This window comes from Protopterus annectens, chromosome 2.part0, assembly GCF_019279795.1.
Source record: "Protopterus annectens isolate FY-2018-M chromosome 2.part0, PAN1.0, whole genome shotgun sequence".
NCBI classification, from domain to species: Eukaryota; Metazoa; Chordata; order Ceratodontiformes; family Protopteridae; genus Protopterus; species Protopterus annectens.
Window position 1 is genome coordinate 1,138,504,041 of NC_056728.1, and position 17,705 is coordinate 1,138,521,745.

The window sequence follows — 17,705 nt, forward strand, 5'->3', positions numbered from 1 at the left end:
GCTGATGGGAGGATAAGTTTAGGACTGCTGACATCTCACAGTTGCATATGTATAGTGATCTATCTGTATTACGTGATATAGAATACAGTACCCAGACAAGACAAAGTCATGGTCTTAAACTCAATGCAAAAAATTTATTATCATTCCTATCAGTAAGAGCAATGTTTATGCTAACTAGCACATCAATAACAACACCCTAAGTACTCCCTCATTGGTGAGAGACCTGGGCACACAAGTTGACAGCAACATTTCCTTTGATCACCATGTCTCCTCAGTAGTAAGAAGGGCATTCTATAGTGCTCATCTCATAAGTAAGCGCATTGCCTCCAGAAAAAAAAAGTTATAACCTCCCTGTACTCTTCCCTTATCAGGCGTATAATTGAGTACAACTCCCCTTTTGGTATGTACCTTTCTAAGCACCTGCAGCAACTGGAGAGACCACAAAGGTTCCTGACAAGGAAAATTCAATGTATTCAGCATCTGTCCTATGTGGATTGTCTGAAATCACTGTCACTTTATTCTGTTTCATACAACTACTCAGAGGTGATTTCTGCCTTGCACATAAGTCAATCTCTGACCCTGCTTTATTGAAAATGCTGTATATCCGCAAGTCAAATGGTACATGGGTTTCTCGCTCTAAAGACCTTAACCTGGTATGTGACATTAATAGAACCTGCTTGAGGGACAGATTTGTCTCCCAAAGGTTACCACAGCTTTGGAACAGACTCCCACTTCATGTCAAACAGAGCACCTCACTGGCCCTCTTCAAATTCAATCTGGATGATAGGAAGGGTAACCATAAATTCACCTGGGGGTTTCACCTGTGTCCTGCTTTGACAGGGGCAATAGATACTGATCCTGGAAATAAGGGTAGAACTTGGATAGGCTTGTAAGGGCCCTAGGGTCATTAGCCTAGTAAATTCCTATGATCCTGTAAAGACTGTTATTCAATATGCTTTCATGTCTCTTCTTGTCTTCTTCTGTTTTGTACAGCTTTTGAAGACATTACAGAAAACCATGAGGCACACCAAAATAGGTTAACCCAGCTCAGAGAGACAAGGGGTATGTATGTATGTATCAGGTATTAATGTAAGCCTTATAACTATTTTACTTGTATGCAATATGGCAATACTGTAATAAATAGTGGTATTTATATCATAGCTGCGCAATTCATTAATGGTACAACAGAGTAAGACTGTCCGATAATACCTGGATGTGGCAAAGGTGTATAGACCGGATAATCAAAACTATTCATTGCCTGAAACTGTATAGTCATGTGATATGCCATGGATGTAATTATCTCTCTCTCTTTCTCTCTATTTCTTGTTTCACCCCACACCTTCTCTCTGTCATTATCTCTCTCTTTTTTGTGTGTGCGTTGGGGAGAACACGCTACATGTCTAAACAATTTCTGCTGTCATACATTTCTTCTTACAAAACCTGACATGCAGCTCAGAGAAGTAGACCGACCCCTGCAGATCAGCCTGTTATCCCGCCACAGGTTGCAACACCAACACCCAGCACTTCAGGACCCGAAGCTGTCAGCACTGCCTCCACAACTCCTGCACTGCCACAGCAGCTGGTGCACTGGTACCCAGTGGGAATAGTATTAGAAGAGGTAGTGATTCTTCTCTCACCAAGAGCTGACAGGGATGGTGGAGGTATTGTGGAAATGGGCCTCACAGCCCAAATTCACTGTGTCAAAAAGGTGCTTCAAAACATTGTAAAGATGATGCCACATCAAGCACTGAGACAGGAAACAGTGATGACAGTTCTTGGGGTGAGGACTGGATTCTCACTGTTCCCAGGCTTGACATGGGTGCACCTCTGATGCCCCCTACCTATCCCTAGCACTTTACCCAACATTCCTCTCTCTTTGAAAGAGAAAAAAGTAAAAAAAAATGGGCACCACAGAAAAATAACAAGCCATACATAGCCCTCCACTTCACCTGTGTGTCTTCTTGACATACTTGATTTGCTACAATTAGCTGTACATTATTCTGTTGTTGTCACTTACCCTTGGGGGGTGACAGTCCAAAATCAGGAAATTCTGGCTACACTTCTACATTTATTTTATGAATAAGTGGATAGGTATGGTTCCCTCTAACTACCTTCCTGCAAATTCCTCAGTTCATTCCCCTGTGGCCTTCCCTCTGCCCCCCCCCATTTCAACACTTTCCTATCAACCCCTTTTTTACACATTTAATCTGGTTAAAAAATAGAACCATGCACAGCACACATAGCCAGAAATCACCCATAAGAAAGCCTTCACTTATTTGGCCTCAGCAGTTGTGCAGATGTTGACATTGCACACCAATGCTGAGTGGTGATGAATGTCTGCTCATGTCCTATGGCAAAACCTAGTCAGTTGTTGTCACCTGCTGTAGTCCATATATCCTCACACAAATATGATTAAACATGCTGTGTTAAACAATACAGAGTAAAGGTAAAAAAAGGCAATACTTTGCAACAATTACTCAAACATTTCTTTGAATACTGACTGTAATAAACTGCAACTTCCTCTATAGTGTTGAAATAAATCACTTGTCTAAAGATTGCTTTTTAGGCACATCATCAAGGGCTCAAGTTCAAATGTATCTCACCTTATTTCTTTCTGGGAAGCTATACTTCTATGATATCTTTAACGACATGCATCTTAAATTCTATCCATTAACAAACTTTCATGAACTAATTGTGAATAGTGTTGGAAAAAAGCATTTGCAAAAAAAAGCATTTGCAGACACATGCAGTCACATAAGGACAAGTTAATAAAACAACCTTATTCTACCCATGTCATCATCAGGTTTTGTCTGTACTATAGTTTCTTAACCACAACAGCCATCACTTACTTATACAGAGCCTGACTTATTAATACTGAGGGCACACCATTATGATGTACTTTAATGACCATATCAGCACTTTTTCAGATGTGTCTCTATATCTGTGTCTATTTTCACCCTCATCCCTTTGTACTACTGACTATTCTTTAGGCTGATGGATGTAAATGTAATGCTATGGCATTTTCTGTCTGCCATTACTTTTCTGAAGAATAAAAGCCACATCTTCCATTGACTACACAGGGTAGCACAATAGAGGAGTTTGACATGTGTGAAGTAGGTTTTCCTTGGTGGGCTCCAGAGATAACAGCCAAGTCTATAGACATAAGTTTTCTTATTGAACATGTATTCAGCAATAGGGGAAACTCATACTGCCTGTTTTATAAGTGTCTTTCCTGTCAATTAGTTGCCTATGTATCTCTGTAAGCCCTTCTGTTTTAGCAGTTGTAGTGCTCAGCATTTACACAATGTCTGGCTATGTGCAGCTGCAGTATGTCATGTTAAATGGCACTTCATGTGTCATTGCATTATGCAGTGAGTGTTTTCTTTACACCTCATTGTATACCCGATTAACTTGTGATTTCCCTTGAAGCATGTCTATATGTAGTAGGCATAAACAATTGTTTCAGTAGCTATTACATATGCAGATTTACCAGGAAACATAAGTATAGTAGTCATTCCTAGGCATTCTTAAAGTCATGATAAAAAGTTAATATAATACATTCTGACACTCTTTGTAAAATTGCCTGCATACTGGAGTCAAACCCTGCTTTTTCATTTAACTCAGGGAGTCTACACCTTGTGCTACACAGAAAGCTAGTTTAACAGGTGGGTTTTCTCTACTAAGTACTGTCTGGAGTGCTGATGGCTGTGCATCATTGCTAAGCCTGCTTGCTCTGTAGAACACAAACCAAATGCAGTGTCTCACTGTTTCTATCAGCAGAAAACTCTGCTCACAGCACATCATTGTTATGGGGAAGGCAAGCACAACATTACATTTTTGAATTGAGCTTTGGCGCTAATATGGAAAGGTGTAATAAAACATGTGGACCACCACTGAACATTACTAAACACTAGTACTTCACAGCCCCGTGGCAGGTACATGTTACTGTCAGTTCTGAAGTATACATTAATGACAGCATAGCTGACACATGTCAGCAGTATATATGTATCATTGAGCATAACATTGACCTTAGCTTGCCATATATGGATTTGCATAAAGCCTTCAACATCACAGTATCCTCTCTGACACAAAATGAGATGCTAATCCTATCTACACTGCACTGTCAGAATATCAAGTCAGATTTCTACAGTGGCATTTGCATTAAGTGCTTTGCCCTCTAATTTGCATACCTAGATAGATAGAGGGTTCTAGTCTCACTGTAGCCAACTTGTGTGTATGACGTTGTGCAGATATGACCTGAACTACTGCTGTTTACAATACAGTAGTAGCCCTGAATTAATTTTAAACCTCAGGGTGAGTCCACATCAATTCCAGACCATTCTTGCAACATCATCGTCTTTGCTAACCCATACTGATGTCATCTTGTATAAAATGTCCTCTCTCAGTGTAGAAAGAAGACTTTTGTGGTGGTGTTCATGTAAAGTATCATAGCTTGTAGATTGCAAGGGGTAGGTAGGGGGTTCTAATCTCACAGTACTTAACCTGTATGTGTATTTTGAGTTGTGTAAATATGGGAATATTAAAATAGCAGTTTAGTGTTAATTTTACACTGCAAGGCGAGTCCACATCAATGTCATATCTTTCTCCCAACATCATCTTCTCAGTGACACAATGCTGATGTCATCCTCTATAAAGTGCACTCTCACACTATGCAAGTCAGACTTCTGCAGTAGCACTTGTGTTAAATACTGTGGTCTCTAGATTGCATTTAGATCGATAGGGTGTGTTCTAATCTCATAGCCATCAAATTGTGTGTGTATGGAGTTGTGTAAATATGACCTTAACTACTGCTGGCCTTATTAAAATAGTGGTCTGATGTTAATTTTACACTTCAGAGTGCATCCACATGAATGTCAGACCCTTCTCCCAACATCATCTGCTCAGCAACATAAAGCTGATGTTATCCTATATAAAGTGCACTATCACACTGTGTAAGTCAGACTTCTGCAGTGGTGTTTGCATTACGTTGTATAACCTAGATAGGTAGGGGGCTCTAATCTCACAACATTCAACTTGTATGTGTATTGGTGGGTGTATTGCATCACTGGAGGACTATTTCAGCAGGTGTGCTCATTTGACTCCAACTCATGAGAAGCATTTACATGGTGAGATCAATCCCACATCCCCTTTTCACTCTGTCCAGAAATGTATACTGTATGCAACATACTGCTGAGGGTATTATTTCAATAATGCAGTCTCACACCACAAAATTCAGACCTCTCCTGTGGTCCATGCATATAATATACTTGTTTGCAGATTATGTCAGTCGATAAGGAGAGAGTTCAAATACAGCAATGAAACTCTCCTGATTTTGTGTGTGTGAATGTAAATGGATGTCACAGTGTGTTACATCTATTAGTATTGACAGCATTTAGAACTTCACATAGCTGTAGAAGCTATTTTGCACACGCATTCCAATTTGCATGACAGAGATGATTTCATCCTTTCAAAGATGCAGTATGGCTCACATGAACTCAGATTTCTCATGTGGCATGCACATATAATACTATTGTGTGTAGATTGTTTAAGTACATAGGTAGGAAGTTTGAATACAGGAATGACTGTCATCTGTGGTGGTGTGTTTCTGCCTCTTATTGTGCAGAATAGGCTGCAAATACATATATGAAGTATATCTATACTGTATGATGTGCAACCACTTTTTAGCAGAAACATGAAGGTAGTATGCAATGGTGATGTCATCCATTGAAATGTGCAATGTCACAGTCAAAAAATAAATCTGTAGTTTCCCTTGTGTTGAAGGAAAAACTTTTATTTGCCTGTGATGTTAAGTATATAGTTAAAATCTGAACATCACTGCTTACAGTCAGTGCACATGTTGTCACCCACATGTGCTATGTTCAGGTGTAGGTGTTGTTTCCTGTTACAAACGTTTATTCTACATTTCATTTTGGAAGGCTGTATTGAAGACCGATGCTGTTATTTGAGTACATTCCTGTTAGGTCACAGTTGTAGTGAAGCACCTCCTCAGGACTGAGGACATAAGATGGTATAATGTATGTTGTTGCCTAAGTAAGACATGTGTTCCAATACGGGATTATGTCTCCATAATTGTTGTTCTACCATCACAGTGACAACAGCATTGGGCTACAGGTGTGTAATGGATATACCTAACATTAGGCAATATTGTCTGACATACAGCAAGATTCTAAGTAATACACATGATGTAATGCTTTCACATAACTACACATATGACAATTGACAAAACACTTATACCATGGCACAGTCATTGAACCCACTATGGTGTTAATTTTCTCAGTTCTTAGGCAAGTGTTCCAAACCAGCATTGGGTAGCTGCAATCATTTATGTCCTTAACTATTCTACATGAAATACACCGCCCAGTATACTTTGTATCTATAGAGTGGCAGAGGCCTCCCCCATCAACTTATAGCTTATGGCTAGATAAAGTAAAGCTGATTGAATGATTTCACATAGGTTGAATTCCACAGCTGCAATAACATTTCCACTGTGGCAAATGTAATTAATAGCCATATTGTTATTTGGAGGAGCTGTGCAACTTGATGTTCACTTCTAGCATAGGGATTCATGTTGTGTGAATTGACGAACATCACACAACAGCCATTACATCATGTCAGTGTTATCCCTTGAGATGTTGCACATAGACATGTGAATGTAGCTTGGGATATCCTGAAATTGCGCATTTGTTCTGCCAATGTAATGGTGAGAATGCTACCTTGACACATACATTGAGTACTGTGGTGTACAAGTGTGTTTTCTAGTTCTTGGGTGGTATGTGTGCAGACATATAGAGAAGTCATCTTTGGCTGCAGAACATTGATATAGGACAGATCACATTTTTGCACATGAGCATACTCATTTAATTGCCATCAATCTGACATGTTGATATGACATGCATTATCTGGTATCCGTTCTTAATTCACACATTAATTTTATTTGTTTTTCACAATACCTATTGCTACCACCTATGTCAGATGATGACAACACTCAGCTCTGGGGGATATATTGCATCATGGTGTGGAGTTTGTATCTGTTGCTATCTGTCAGCACAATAACTATGTCAGGCAGGGGTGCCTTACCAAGGATATTACGTATGTTACACTCTGCTCTCACATTTGTAACACCATACACACCTACATATGGGATGCATAACTATTATAATATTGAGATGCGCAATTCCCTTCAAGTGTGATCCTTGTCACACATGGGATAAGCCTTTTTTTTGTGGTGTATTCAGTTAGTACACAGGTCAATGCTGGCATTGATTATATGGATTCAGTTCTTGCAAAAGGTGATTACGGCTGCAGAGTCATTTATATTTTTCTACATGTTATATGGATGTAATGCACACAGTGCAGATATCCCACTGTATCTGTGCTGTCCTTGTGAACTGTCATCCCAACTCAGCATGTGAGTGGCATTCATATGTCATGTAATTCCCCTCTGTTACAATGTCTATAATAACATTTGCTCAGGAATAGTGACCGTCATTATTTATTCTGACATACGCATTGTGAAATTTTATTATTACAAATTTATCTTTGTGCAATCAACTCGTTCACATCAGTTATCTTACTAAATGAAAAGAAAATATTCCTGTTAGACAATCAGCAGAGAAAGTACTAAAACACTGTTTCTAAGTCAGCAATGTCCTGCCCCACCTATTGTAACTATGTTTTAGAGTAGACATTACTCTAAAATTATATAGACAGAAAGTCTGTTGGCATATAACTCTCATGTAACTGTTCTCTAATATCCACAGATAGATAGATGGATAGATAGAAAAAATATAATTCTTTATATTCAATATTCATTTTGCTGCAAATCTTTCTTTTTGATATTTTTTAAACCTGACACACTTGAAGTGAGATAAGTGTAACCACTACCCAGTAATTAATGTGTTTTCACATTTTTAAAGTTCTCGCAGTGATACAAATGTGGCAATAATGCAGAAAAACTTCTAGCTTTTTCTTCCCCTCTCAGAATGGGATGCCACCAGTGTAATTTGGTTAATACCATGTCCTTTTGGTCAGCAGCGAGTCTAGAGGAGCAGAGGTCATCTGTCAACATTGGGCATAGTCCTTATGTTTTCAGACTCACTGGTAATTGTGGGAGAGTATCAGTATTTGTCAAGGATATCATCACCTCACGTCAGATTCCTTGGGACACCACATGTGAATTCCAGAAAGTCCAAGTTCTCCTAAACTTGACTAATTACAACTTTATAACTAGCTATAGAACACCCTACATGTCCCCATCTGAGCACAATAGCTTTCTTAACACATTAGCAGAAATTCCTATTAAATACAAGATCTTTCTAATGGAGGACTTCAACTATCCAATAAACTGACTAACATGCATCGACAATGATCAGTACACCCAGCACTTTCTTGACATTATAAATGCTAACACTCTTTCACAAATAGTTAACTATCTTACTAGGAGCTCCAATATCCTGGATCTAGTCCTCATAAATATGGCCACTTCTTGCATGGCTCCATATGACCATAATTTAGTGACATTTTCCTTTTAAAATGATGGCACTTCTCCTGCAAATAGCTATGTATTTAGGGACTTCTCAAATGTAGACCTTCTTCACTTACTTGATGACTTAAATAAATTGTGTTGTAATTCTCCTCTGAAGGATCATATTGCTAAAGTTGCTACCTATGCCTCTGACTTCTACTCACCCTTAAATAGTTATATTGATATGGCAGCCCATATCCACAATAAATGAGAAATTTAAAAATGAACTCTTTGTGGTGAAATACCCCTGTAAATAAATTATGCAACAAGAGAACGAAACTCCTTAATGCTTATAAGAGGTCTCATTCTCCCTACTTTAAGAGCACACTTAAGCAAACTAACAAAGAGCTTAAGGGAACCTTTAGGAAGCTCAGAGCTGAGTATGAACTTAAAATAGCCACCAAAATGAAAAATAACTGCAAATCTTTCTTTATTTCAGGAAGTTAAGAACTAACACCCAACAACGTTCAGAACTAGTCTACACTAATACTACACTCTCTGACCCAAAGGAAGTAGCTAATATTGTAGCTAACAAATTTAGTGCAAATGTTGCTCCACCATTAATTATAGCTATCCCACAGGTTCCACGATCTTATACACCCCTTTAATTACTATGTAACAAGTTCTTTCAGCCCTTTCAAAAACTAAGAACACTTCATCCATGAGCCCTGAGAACATACCATGTTGCCTGATTATCAGTGCCAATTATGGCCTTTATGAACCCCTACTTAATCTCTTTAATCTAAACTTCTCCACTGATTGCATTCCTGAACCCTGGAAAACAGCCAATGTAATGCCTTTACACAAGGGTGGCCCAGCCATGGACCCTGTTAACTATAGTTCCATTAATCTCACTATCCTCATATGTAAAGCTATGGAGCACATTATCTCAGATGTCATTAATCTGGGCATTGAAAATTTCTCAACCCTGAACCCTCATCAATTTGCCTTTATTAAAGGAAGGTCCTGCCTCTTTAAAGTAATTAATTTCTTTGAAAAAGTAACAGAAGCAGTGGATAGTGATTATGCAGTGAATGCAGCATATCTATACCAGGCCAAGGTCATTGACACTATTCCCCATCGGGGTATTATTGATAGAATTGTAAATCTGAATATAAATCCTTAAATTGTGTGATGGATAGCTAACTGGTTGTCTGATAGAATCCATGTGGTTAGAGTAGCAGGTGTCACTTCTGAAAGCAAAACAGTTATCAGTGGTGTACCGCAAGGTTCAGTTTTGGGCCATCTCCTGTTTGGCATATACTTCTCAGACCTTCAGAGCAGAACTTCTGGCTTATGGTTAACTGATGACTGTAAACTGGGTGTTGTTATTCGATCTTCAACTAACTCAAAATTGCTCCAATATGGCTTAGACCATCTTAACAATTTGTGCAAGGACAGTGGTTCCAAATTAAATATAAAAAAATGTATAGGAGATGCACTCCTCCAATTAGACACTGTTGTAAAGGATCTGGGTACTCTTACTAATAGTTCCTAATCATTTGACCATAGTGTCTCCACAGTAGTTTGGAAAGCCTTTTATCTGGTCCATCTAATTTCCAAAGGCATCTGCACTAGATCCAAAAAAGTATTAATTCCCCTTTACTCATATCTTTCAGACCCATTATTGAGAATAATGGACCTTTTTGGCACCTATTTGATTAATCATATCACACAACTTGAGAAACTTCAAAGATTTATAAGTAAAAAGATCAGTGGCCTCAAAAATCTTAGTTATCAGGAGAGACTGGCAGCCCTTTCTGTCTCTTTAGTCTCTTACAACAGTGGTCCCCAAACACCGGGCTGCAGACCAGTACCGGGCCATGGATCATTTGGTACTGGGCCACCAGGCACGGAGTGAAATGAAGATGTGAATGTATGTATGTATGTGTATGAGTGTGTTTATGTGTCTGTCTGCATGTGTAAGTGAATGCGTGCATGAAAGCAAAATGTATGTGTGTGTGAAAAAAGAGACTGTGTATATGCATAAGTGAGAATGAGCAATGAAATCTAGCGAGTCGTTATTTTACACTTACTAAGTAGCACTTTTGCTGTTTAGTGAGTGTAAAATAAAACCAAAAAAAGTGTGTGTGTGTGTGTGAGTGTGTGTGTGTGTGTGTGTGTTTGTGTATGTGTGTGTGCGTGTGAGAGTGTGTGCGTGTGTGTGTGTGTGTGTGTGTGTGTGTGTGTGTGTGTGTGTGTGTGTGTGTGTGTGTTTCTACCTGCATGTGTGACTGAATGCATGCATGAAAGTAAAACAGTATGTGTGTGTGACACAGATCATGCAAGTGACTCTGTGTGTTTGTGTGTGTATGTGTGCGTGTGTGTGTGTGTGTGTGTGTGTGTTTCTGTTTGTATGTGTGAGTGAATGCGTGCATGAAAGCAAAAGAGACTGTGTGTGTGTGAGAGAGATCGAGAGACAGTGACAATGATTTTGTATGAGTAAATATGTGCATAAATGCAAGTGACTGTGTGTGTGTGTGTGTGTGTGTGTGTGTGTGTGTGTGTGTGTGTGTGTGTATGTGAGACAGAGAGCGAGAGAGTGGAGTGAGAGTGAACCCTGGCAGCAGCAGCAATGATGTTAATTTACCTCTTGATCATACCACTCAACCTCTTACACAATAAATCTGGACAGCACTCCTCTCAAGCTGTTAGAGCAAAAGATATGAACAAAGCCACAAATCATGGGGGGACAAAGTTCCAAAAATAGAGACACTTTAAATATTGCTCTTACAAACTTAGAAAGTTGATAGAATAACAGGTTTTGCATTAGCATACATTTTTCTGAAGGACATGAAGTCTGAAATTCAGTTGCCTGCCATTATTTACTGACTTCAGTCCTCAAAGTTTTGCCAGAGATTTGTCAGAAAACCACAATTTTATGAGAAATAGACCAAAAATATGAGGCAAAAATCTGGACATTCGATGAAAATCTGTACAGTTGAGAGGTATGCGACAGAGCAAAATAATAGGGACAGATTTTAAATATTGCTCTTGTAAACTTAAAAATTCAATAAGGTTGCTATTAGGTTTATGTACCTCTCAACCATAGTAGATCAATGTTATGCTGTTAAGCAGAATGTGCTCATTTTTTTTGATTATTGGTGATTGTCTTTTTATTGTACTTTGGGGCTTTTCTCCCCGGGTCTCTGCTGAAAATGGACTTCTAGTCCAGTCAGGCCTCCCCGGTAAACAAATGTCAAATGAATAAATAAATATTATGCACTTTATTATGCACAAGCGATGGTCGGTCCATTTAAAATTTTCTTACATGAAACCAGTCCTTTGTACAAACAGGTTGGAGACCGCTGTCTTACGGGTTCCTCCATGGAGATCTATGTCTAGCCTTTCATGCCATGAAAGATCCAACCCAATTTGATCTCCCTTTCCTTTGCAGAACTAATGATACATCTAATACTCAGTCAAAAGAACTAAACCTTCATCAGCGGGTAAATAAAACACTTTGGCTTGATAGATTGGTATCCCAACATATCTCTCACCTCTAGAACATACTTTCACTACATGTCAAACAGAGTAGCACCCTTGTCATGGTCAAGGTAAACATATATATTTGGATGGACAGCCTCAAATTCTCTCCCAGTCTATCTTGTCTTGTCTACCTTGAGGCTAGAGGAAAATTTTGAATAAGATTTTTTGGCTAGACTTGAAATAGTCTGCACTCCGATTGCCTAGCTTTCACCTATGAACCTACCAATGATTCCATGAACCATCGATGTACACAGGTTTGAACAGGAGCTGTGGCACTTGTCTGCTTTTTTTTTTTTTTTTTTTTTTTTTTTTTTTTTAGTCTATTTGTTTTTCCATTATGGTCAAACCATATACATTTAAGACCGTTATTCAGCTGATATATCTGAAGCAAATATAGATGAATGAGTTGTGTGTTTCAGCTCTATTTGTACACATTTTGTCATGCATATAAAATGTTATAGCATTGTCTTTAAAACTATTGTACATTTTTTTCTCCCAGGTTTGAGAGAGGCATTACATAATGTACAGGTAAAAATTAAAAAGTCAAATCTGCTGCATAATTACTATAGGGAAATAGTATAGCTACACAGAAAAGTAATGGTGTGCATTTCCTAGTAAGTTGTAGAGAATTTTTTTTTGGTTTGTTTGTTTGTTTGTTTGAGAGGAAATGGCATGTAAGTATTTTAAGGAATATGTAGTTCTCATATTTTATAAGCGAGTTATTGTTTTTTTTCAATCCCATACTTTAGCAGACATGTGCTACTTTAAGTACAAAGAATTAGAGAGTTATTTTTTCTTATGCTGTGTAGCTGGTAGGTAGCTAGTAACCAGACAGTAAATTCTAGTTTGGATATAGAAGACCACATTTTTACTTAATGTAGGTACATTCAGAGTCTTTGTTTCAACAGGATTATTTTTCCTTGACAACAAGGGTGACAATGAGGGGATAATGATTTGCAGAAAGGCTCATCACCTTACACAGACCATGTAGGTGGAAGAAAAAAATGCTGATATGGTTACCAAGCAACAGACAACTACATATACATCTGTGATATCACTCACTGTTCTGGACCTGCACGCTTAGGACTCAGACAAGGTCCAGTGTTTTCCATTATCAACAGATATATTAGTAGGCAGCACACAAACAGAATCTACTTTTTTTTTTTGCTTTTTACTCAGATTTTTTTTTATTTTAGATATGAAATAAACAGCAAATGAATACTTAATACAATGTACTATCATATTACTTAATACATTAACTATATACAAATTTACATTCAGCCTGACATATGAAAAAATTAATGATAACAAGTTATACAGAACTAGATAAATTAATCTTAAGAAATAATTATTTCAAGGGGAGGTTAGATCCATTTGTAAAGTGTTAATCAATGTTAAAACTTTTTACCAAGGATTATTAGATAATGGCATAGGAAACATTCTTAATTCCTTGGTTTTAACTTCCATTAAGGCCATCCTCTTCACTAAACACAGAAAACTTCTCTGCTAGGTACTATGGTAGAATTCCATCTCTTTGTTATGTCATATTACTTAATAAATTAACTATATACAAATTTACATTCAGCCTGACATATGAAAAATGAATGATAGCAAGTTATACAGAAGTAGATAAATTAATTATAAAAAATAATTATTTCAAGGGGAGGTTAGATCCATTTGTAAAGTGTCAATCAATGTTAAAACTTTTTACAAAGGATTATTAGATAATGGCAAAGGAAACATTCTTAATTCCTTGGTTTTTAACTTCCATTAAGGCCATCCTCTTCAATAAACACAGAAAATCTTATCTGCTAGGTACTATGGCAGAATTCCATTTCTTTGTTATGCATTTCCTAGCAATAGCTAGTATTGTCCAAAGTAGAGGTTAGTCCTATTTAAAACAAAATCTTCAGTCATATTTAGTAATATTAAAGCTTTGGTCATAACAAAATTATCTGTATAAATCACCTGCATAAAATTATTAACATTTTCCCAAAAGGGTTTGATTTTTATACATTTGTAGAAAATGTGAGACCAATGAGCTTTATCAATCTGTTGACATTTCCAACAAACCCCATTACTAGAAAGATTGATTTTGAAACTTTATCAGGAGTTAAAAAGGATCTATGGAGGAATTTCCAGGTAAATGTTCGCCAATAATGAGATCAAGAGGTCAAGTTTACTGAGAGTAATATATCTGATTTATTTTCTGGAGTTAATTGAATCAAATATCCTTTAGTTATAAACTGCCACTATGAAGGCTTGAGTGATGTTTTGTAGTTTTTTATTAGGTTATATAAGTATGAAGTTCCATTTTTCATATTCTCATTATTATATATAATTCCAAATAGTCTGAATATGAATTTAGGTGGGGTTGAGAAAGAAGAATTATTTATTATCCTACATAGATCCTTGGAGTATATCAATATATTTTGAAGTATTAACCATTCATGAGAATTTAATTCATAAGTTGACATCATATATTGTATATCTAATACTTGTTGATTTTTTTATACAATGCAACCAACAAATTATTTTTTTCTGTTCCCAAGAGATGAATATGTCCCTATGAATTCTATCTGGAAAGTTTTTAGTAATACTGAAGGGAATTAGTGTTGTGAACCAGAGCTTTAAATCCATATTCATATTTATTAATTTCCTAAAATGATCATATAAATGATTTATTAGATTTGACCTAGTTAGTTTAGTTGTATTATATTGCAAATTTAAAGTCAATGAGTACCGTAATATATTATCTTTATCCTTTGTAATAGTATTTTTAAGTAATTTGTTTTCATTTATTATTATAGCTGTATGTAACATTTTCCATTTGGAGATATAACTAGGACTAATCCATTCAATCACTGTTTTAAGTAGAGTAGCTCTTATATATGATTCAATGTCCAGAAAATTTATTCTTCCCCAATCCCATTGTCTAATATGATGGGCATATGCAATTTTATTTCTTTTAGGATACCATAAGAACCTTAGGAGTATTGCTGATATTTTCTTAAGATAAGTTTTCTCAGGAATTAACAAAGTAGCTTGTACTACATACAAATGTTTGAGAAGAAGAACTATTTTAATCAGCTATAGTCTATCTTTGAAAACTATGAATAGGTTATTATATTTGAACACTAGAGAATCTATTGTATCCATGACCTTTTTATAGTTAACATTCATTATATCTTGCATATTCTTACACAGAATTATCCCCAGGTATATTAAAGTTGCTACTTGTTCACCTGTGATATGATTCTTGTCTATTTGTATATCATTCTTCTTATTTAATAATAAATATTTAGATTTTTGGTTATTAAAACTAAGACCTGAGATCTTATGAAATTTCTGTACCAAAATATCTAGTCCATCTAAGACTTCTTTAAAATTCATTAGTGTAAGAAGTATATTGTCAGCAAAGAGCATGATCTTAGAATTATATTATCCAAATATATGTATTCCTTTTATTTTCAGATTATTTCATATTAATATAGCCAATAGCTCTATAGCCAATGCAAATAAGATGAGTGACATAGGGCAACCCTGTTTAGTACCTCTTGTAATTTGTATAGCGTCTGAGGTGAAGGGTCCTATTTTTATATAAGCTAAGTTGTTTTCATAAACCTTTTTAATGAATGTTATAAAGGAGTGAGAAAAGGCATATGCTTCAAGAATTTTAATTAAATAACCCCAGTTTAGGGAATCAAATGCTTTTTCAATATCCAGACTGATTATCAAGGCTTCTATATTTTCTTTATTTAAATACTCAAGTAATGTCAATATTCTCTTAATGTTGTCATGTGCATGTTTATTTTGAATACACCCAGTTTGGGCATTGTTGATTACTTTGTTCATTTGTTTTTTCATTCTATTTACCAAGATAGACATAAATATTTTATAGTCATTATTTAACAATGAAATTGGCCTATATGAACTACAATGACTAGCTTCTTTATTTTCTTTGAAAATGGGTATGATTAAAGAGTATCTCCACGAAGGGGGAATTATTGCATGGGTTTGAATTTCAATTAGTGTTTTATGTATGTTAACAAGGTTATATTTTTGGGAAATCATTTGTAAATTTCTGAGATTAAACCGTCCATTCCAGGAGATTTACCAGATTTACTTTATTTGATTTTATCAGTAGCTTCTTTGTGTGTAATGGGTTTTTGTAAATTCCTTTGTAAACTTTCAGGGATTGGTTTAATATTAGAAATCATATTTTCTAAGTTGAAATGATCTGTTGTAATATTCTTACTTTTATAATGATTTCTATAATGACACCTAAAAGCATCTAGTATATCTCCTATTTCTGACACTTTCTTACATTTTTCTTCATGTAAGATATTAATAATAGAGTTAGCTTTAGATTTCATTTTAACTTTGACAGATAAATTATGTAAATGTTTTGGGGAAGTAGCATAAGAATTTATCTTTAACCTTTCCAAGGCTAAATTAGTTTTATGATTTAATATTTTGTTATATATTTTATTTAAGTCTTCTATTTTCTTCTTGTTTTCAATCAAATTAAGGGACTTTTGGGATTTATATAATGTGAGTTTTCTTTGTAGTTCTTGTAGTTCTGATTCCCATTCCTTGATTCTATTTTTATACCAACCAATCACTTTCCCATAAATGTAAGCTTTAAGTGAATCCCAAACCATTACTATGTTCACTTCTGAGTTGTAGTTTATATATATAAAGACATTAAGTTCATTCACTAACCACTGCTTGAATTCTTTAATTTTTGTAATGTACACAGGAATTCTAGATATAAATGATAGTGGTTTAAAATCTATTTGCATTTCTAGAACTAATGAATTGTTATCAGATAGGGGACATGGGATTATTGAGAAAGAAGTAATTTTTGTTTGAAGATCTTGAGAAATGTATATTTTATCTATTCTGGTTCGAGTACCAAATCTATAGTCTTGCTGAGAGAATAATAATGAGTTGTTATCTATAACATTAAAGGTATTTATCAAGTTTAAAGATTTGGACCATCTTTTTAATAGTTTTGCAGTAGCTGTTAAATGTGAAGATTTTTTATTAGTAGTTTCAGAAGTATCGGTAATACAATTAAAATCTCCTCCTACCACTAGATTACCTTTAGCTATATGTATAATTTGATCTTGATGTTTCTTAACTGTTCCTATCCCAATACCAGGAAACCAGTATAGGTTTACTAATGTCCACAATCTATTATTACACTTCAAGATGACTATAGATATAAGACCATCATTATCTACATATTTATGTATTACTTCAGGGATTAAGGAATTCTTTCTCCATAAAATTGTTACTCCCCTCTTCTTAGATTTAAATTTAGAGCATGCTAAGGTCATATACCCACTTGGGTCCCATATAAAATTATCATTGTTTTTGAAGTGGGTTTCCTGTAGAAGAATTATTTGGGCTCTATTTGACTTTAGTTATCTTAATAAGTTAGATCTCTTACTTGGAATATTTAGGCCATTAATGTTTAAAAATATTAAAGAAAGTTCCATATCAAATTATTCTGAAGAAGCAATTGAAGTACCATTATCTTTACCTGGACCATCCTCTCCTCTAATAGTAAAATTATTAATTTGCAAACATTCATCAATCCCAGTAAAGCATGTTATCACTAAAGTAATCTTCATGTTTAAGTCAGGCTTGAAAAACTAATTAA